Source organism: Triticum dicoccoides, chromosome 5A (genome assembly GCF_002162155.2).
Source record: "Triticum dicoccoides isolate Atlit2015 ecotype Zavitan chromosome 5A, WEW_v2.0, whole genome shotgun sequence".
NCBI classification, from domain to species: Eukaryota; Viridiplantae; Streptophyta; class Magnoliopsida; order Poales; family Poaceae; genus Triticum; species Triticum dicoccoides.
This window is the reverse complement of record NC_041388.1, coordinates 636600175-636606699: the sequence shown is the minus strand read 5'-3', so window position 1 is coordinate 636606699 and position 6525 is coordinate 636600175.

The window sequence follows — 6525 nt, the reverse complement described above, 5'->3', positions numbered from 1 at the left end:
GTTCATTGTGTGGTCGGACAACCTGGCTGGCACCTGGCTTCAGCTCCAGCGGTTTTTCGTTGCCGAACTGCCGTCCGCAGGTCCAGGCGGTCTCTAGCTGCAGGCGGACGGCTGCTGTAGCAAGGCTTCCTGGATCGCGGTGGAAATCTCCGCCGTGGGCAACGCGGCCCTGACCCGCGGCTGGCAGACGTTCATCCCACGCGCGCGGGCTGGGCAGGCGGTGTGCCATCCACTTCAAGTACGACGGTGACGCGGCCCTCTTTGTGAGGGTGTTTGGGGAAGATGGTCGCCGCGTCGGGTGCTACCCCGAGGACAATGATGGCGACAAGGTGCTCGGCCCCAGCGATGGTCGTGACAAGGAGGACGGTGGTTTCGTCCTCAGCACTGGCCATGGCTCGTCCAGCTACGGCAGCTCCTCTTCCGGTGACAGCTCCAGCAGTGGTGGCTATGACCAGCCGCCGCACCCGCTTCGAAGGTGGCAGCGGGTCGACCCGCCGCCGCGCTCTGGTGAAGCGCGAGGAGGGGTCTGGCTGAGCTTAGGAGAGCTCCGTGGGCCCGTCCTCGTGACCTGCTGCAGGAGCACGTTCCGCTTTTGTTTCGCCTTTTTTTTCTTCCTTCCTGCATTGAGAGAGAGGCAAGTATGGGGCCCCGTTGGGGCGTGCAACAATTATGATTTCTAAGTGGTTGTGCTATGTTTATCGTTCCTGTGTTGCGTCGCAACGTTATGCTTTATGCATGCGTGTAAGAATAACTTAGCTCGATGCGCCTAAACCAGATTCCGCCTCGCGAGACACGCGTTCCTCGATGCCTGGTGAGGCCTCCTGCGCGCGGAATGTGCCTGAGAACTGCAAAAATTCACTAGGAAACTCTTATCCTCCGGCTCCTGGTCGAAGGCGCTACTGGCCATGACCCAATGCTTTGCATCGCGGTACCCGGGGGGCACTGATTGAGATGGGTGCGCCAATTGCAAACTTGAGTGAGGGTGCCTTGTGGAAGACAGGAAAACGAAAGGGCCAAAACAAAAACGCTCACGAGGGCATCTGTCCAGCCCCCTCGCGAGGCACGCGAGGGAGAGTGCGGGCCAAAAACGGGGGACGAGAGCAGAAAGGGGGCAAAAGGCAACACAACCAGGCCATCAAGGAACACCAGAAAGCAAATTCTTACTAAAGAGGGGCAAACCAACTGTGGAAAGCAAATGAAAAGCCATGTCCGGCACCTAGTCTAGTCTTCTTGTCTTCTCACCAGCGCAGAGCCTAGTGCTGCCACTAGACGTGGGAGGGAGCCCCAGAGGCCCAAGGGCGGCACTCCTGTACAGCCCCACTCATTATTACGTGAGAGTGTCACGAGCGGAGATTCTTCACAGGCACTGGGCCTTGCTTCACAGGCATCGGGCCTTGCTTCATGGGTAGAACCTCAGGAGGTGCTGGATGTTCCAAGCGTTCTAGATGGGGACCCCGTCCTGCGTCTCCGGGCGCGCGGCGCCAGGACTGGAGACGTGGGCGACCCGAGAAAGGCCCTCCCACATGGGCGAGAGCTTGTGCAGCCCTTCCCTAGAGAGCACCCGCCTCAGGACAAGGTCACACACCTCGAGCGTCCTGGAGCGAACACTGCAACAGTGGTACCGCCATAGCGCCTGCTGGTACCTCGCAGCTTCGAGCGAGGCTTCGCGGCGGTGTTCCTCCCCCAGCACGAGATCCATCCCCCGCTTGGTGTCCTACTGCGTTTCATCAAATGCCAGGAGCCGTGCAGAACGATGCTTGACCTCATGAGGGAGAACCGCTTCTGCTCCATAGACGAGGAAAAACGGGGTCTCGCCTGTCGGCCTGGTGGGAGTGGTGCGGATGGACCACGGCACGGGCTGGAGCTCGTCGTGCCAACACCTGCCACAAGCCAAGAGCTTCCTCTTGAAGGTCATGGTCTTGAGACCCCTCAGGACTTCCGCGTTGGCGCGTTCGGCTTGGCCGTTGCTCCTGGGGTGTGCCACGGAGGCGTAGCAGATCTGCATTGCAAGATTAGCACAATATGTTTTGAAGAGATTGCTAGTGAACTATGAACCATTGTCGGTGATGATGCGATTAGGGACCCCAAATCGGCTTACAGTGCCCTTTATGAACTTGACTGCTGACCCGGCTGGGATAGTGCAGAAGGCTTCCACTTCCGCCCACTTGGTGAACGTGTCGATGGCGACGTAGAGGTAGCGGTAACCTCTAGGCGCTTGAGGGAATGGACCCAGGATATCCAGCGCCCAGACCGTGAACAACCATGAGAGCGGGATAGTTTGGAGGCCTTGAGCCGGCTGGTGGATCTGCTTGGCGTGGAATTAACAGGCCTCACAGGACTTCACTAGCTCGGCAGCGTCGTTGAGTGTTGTGGGCCAGTAGAACCCGCTGTGGAAAGCCTTGCCGAACAGGGTGCGCGAAGACGAGTGGTGCCCGCAGTCTCCGCCATGTATGTCAGCCAGTAGCTCGTTCCCCTGTTCCCTGGAAATGCATCACAAAGAAACATCATTTGGCCGCTTCCTGTATATCTCACCGTCCTGAATGCAGTATGTCGTAGCCTGCCGGGCCACGCGCTCCGCATCTTCCTACTTCTCCACAACGTGCCTTGTGTTAGGTATGCCTTCAACTCCTCGATCCAGCACCCCTCCTGAGGCTCAAGCGTTGTCGGTGTCAAAACCGGCGGATCTCGGGTAGGGGGTCCCGAACTGTGCGTCTAGGCCGGATGGTAACAGGAGGCAAGGGACACGAAGTTTTACCCAGGTTCGGGCCCTCTCGATGGAGGTAAAACCCTACGTCGTGCTTGATTAATATTGATGATATGGGTAGTACAAGAGTAGATCTACCACGAGATCGAGGAGGCTAAACCCTAGAAGCTAGCCTATGGTATGATTATTGTTGTCTATGTTGTATCGACTAGCCTGGCCTCGGTTTATATAATGCACCAGAGGCCCAGGATAACAAGAGTCCTAGCCGAATACGCCGGTGGGGAGGAGTCCTTGTCTTGATCCCCAAGTCTTGTGGAATCTTCCTTGTATGCGTCAGTTGTCCGAACTGGCCCATGAGTATATGGCCATGGGGGTCCTCGGCCCAATCTAACAGATAGGGAGATGATGTGGTGAGTACCCCCTAGTCCAGGACACCGTCAGTAGCCCCCTGAACCGGTCTTCAAGTTAGGGACGCTCCTCGATTCTTCCGAACCGTTCTTCATCTTCGGTCGTCGGTCTTGAAAACTGGTTCAACAAATCTTCTCATCTTCGATCTTGAGGATCGTCGAAATGCATTCGACGAGTTTACACGTCGGGTATCCGAGGAGCCCCTTTAAGTTTCCGGCCTTTATCAATGCCTTGTTATTTTTATGCCACACCTCGGGTTTGAAGTTGTTCCAGGGCGGCAGCGTCCTCTTGCGTCCGAGCTCCAACGCCGGAATACATTCGAGGTATCTTTTGCAGCCGAGCACCAACGCTGGACCGCTTCCCAGCTCTAACGCCGGAATGTATCCGAGCTCCAACGCCGGACTATGTATCCAAGCTCCAACGCCAGACTGTATATCCGAGCTCCAACGCCGGACTGTATCCGAGCTCCAACGCCGGACTGTATCCGAGCTCCAACGCCGGACTGTATCCGAGGTGTTGTAAATCACCTTGGTTCAAAGAAGTTTGACGGAGTTTAGCCGAGATTAATGCCGGAAATGCCCTCTATGGAGCCAGCCACTAGCGCCTGAGCTTTATGCCGGGCTGCTTCCGAGGTGGTGCACCACCCCGAATGTGGGCCGATTTTTGTGAATATTTTTTATTGGTGCAATTTATTCTCTGCCGATGTATATAGCCAGTAGCCCTCAAGGTGTGTATCGGTCTAAAACCCGAGATGCACCTGAAGGATGACGTAAGACCGCTGATCCCAGTAGCCGCTAAGACTCAGGTTAATTTGCAAAATCGGCCTGAGGATCAAGTCCAAGCTCGACAGAATACTTCGGGACACTAAAAGCGGCGTGCTCAGTCCTCGAGACTCAGGTTGGGTGCGGCCGACCAACCTGAGGATCAAAATCTCCTCGGAAACTATATTGCACATAAAATTTTCTGCATTGGACAAGCAATGCAGTAGCCCCCGAGACACTGGTCGGGTGGTAACACTAGATCAGGGGATCAATGTGCCCCTTTAATATTTGTAAATAATAAGCCCGAAGCTCAGTAGCCCCCGAGCCTTAATGCGGGCACGGGTGGCCGAATTAAGGATCAATATCCATAGTAAAATCACAAATTATGTGTAATGACTCTATGTATCCAAGTACTTGACGTCATTAATGCTCGGATCCGCATTGTACAAAACTTTGTTAACCGACCATCGGCTTCCACCTCCTCGGCCAGTAGCCGAGGAGTGTTTGTCCTACTTTATAAAGCCTTTATGAGGGCAAAGATTTACAACAAACAAGGCAATCTGGCCATACGGTTTTATAAACAAAGGTACACAGAGAGTTATATTACTGTTTAACAGAAGAAATGTCTTCCAAAGAAAATAGTCCCGCTATCGGTTCCTTTCTTTGGGTTGTCATGCTAAGCATGATCATTAAACCTCAGCTCTAATGTAAGAGCAAAATATTGAGGATTTAGTTTGGGAGGCCAGTTAATAGCCCCCGGTAGTGTTCGGCGACAGTCGGGGTCAAGCCGTAAACACTTCGGCCAATGTTATGAACGACCCATCATTTAACATAGTCATCGGATCGCTGACCAGTTTACGCATATTGTGAAAGTCAGTTTTCGGCTTTCTCCACTGAGGTGCTTAACCATGTGAGCTGGAAGCACAATCGTAGTGGTTCTCCCTTTGCACGCCTAGCCGAACAAAACGGAACGTAGGAAGCAAGTGTAGGAGCCGGGCAACCCAACTATTGACCGAAGACACAATTCAAAACCGATGCATATATAGCAATATCTAAGAATGTTTTTGCCGAATCCCTAAAGGTGTCCGGCGTTGCACTGCGAGACTAATGCTGGAAAAGCACAAATAGTTTAAAAGTGCTAAAAAGCTTGGAAAACCAAGAAACGTCAGTAAAAACATGACGTCCGAACAATATCAAGTGTTCGGTGCCAATCCGAAAGTTGGTCTTAGAAAAAAGAAGTGCTTCTGTCGTGCTTTAACATGATACATCCTATCTCAAGACTTCGAGCGGGTCAGCCTACGGCTTCAACCTCCTATCCCGAGGGCCGAGTACTTCTCATCAGGCCAGTTTAGCAAACTAAACTCTAGCGGCTTTGAGAGAGAAATTAGGCTCCCCGGCTAGTGACCGCACACTCGTGTCGAAAAAAGGAGTGACAAATAATAATAATAAAACTTTGCAACGACTAAGAAGAAGAACACTTATTATAAAACGGCTCAAATAAACTTAAGAGCCCCCAAGTGACTTGGGTAGAAGAATGATTGCATGTACTGAAGTACTTATATCATATCTATATTCAACCGAACTTTAAACGCGTCTTAACCGACCGTCAGCTTCTCCCTCTTCGGTCAAGGACCGAAAAGTGTTATGTACTCCATCGGTCGAGAATATCGACGGTGTTTCCAATAACCAGGCAATCAGGCCATAAGGCTGTAACAGACAAAGCGCGCTCAGGGAACTTATGCTATATTACCGTGAAGTGTAAGAAGCATTTTCGAAGAAAATAGTACCCCCACCGATACCTTTCTTCGGTGCTCATTGTTATTATGATACTTGTGCAATAGATTTTTTTGTACTCATGAGTTCTGTTGTGTGCCGACCATCATTGAAAACTATAAGAGCGCTAGCTTTCGGCTTCACCCAGTCTGAGGTCCGGCTCGGGCGACCCGATCGTGACAATCGCAGAGGTGCTCCCTTTACTCCCTAGCCGAACAATCGGGAACGTAGGGGTAAACACAGGAGCAAGGCAACCCAGCTTGCAAATCGCTTAAGTCAATATGGTGCATATTGTGGCGTAATACACGAACAAGGAACGAAGCCGTACAAGTATAATCATATGCAAGTGGAAAAGCTTCATGAAGGAAGCCCCCAAATGAATTGGGTATTTGAATTTATGTGTCACAAACAAAGTTTGGACAAGGAAATTTTTTACAAGCAACTCTTTTCCAAAAAAGTATAATGCTTGGTTGAACCGAACACAAGTAAGAAATTAAAGCTTTGAGCATGAAAGCGACTTAGCTGGTTAATGTGTTCGGTATTGATGACGCGGTCCGAGCTTGATGCGGGGCAAGGTTCCATCCCCCAAGCTGGTCTCGAGGTGGCGGAGTGGAGAGCTCGACACGCCGGAGTGGTGACATAGCACGGTCAATGCAGACCGACAGAGTGACGCCGAAGTCCCCGGATCATTTTCCTGTGCACAAAAAATAGTGCAAACCGGAGATAATAGTAATAATGATAATTAAAAAAATGTTGCATAATAAATAATTTATGCAAAATGAGGAATAGAAGAAACATGGCCTGGCGCCGAAGTCAATGTCGATGCAGGGCGTCGGCGTGATGTAGTAAAGGCGTGGCAAAGCCTGAACTCATAGGTCG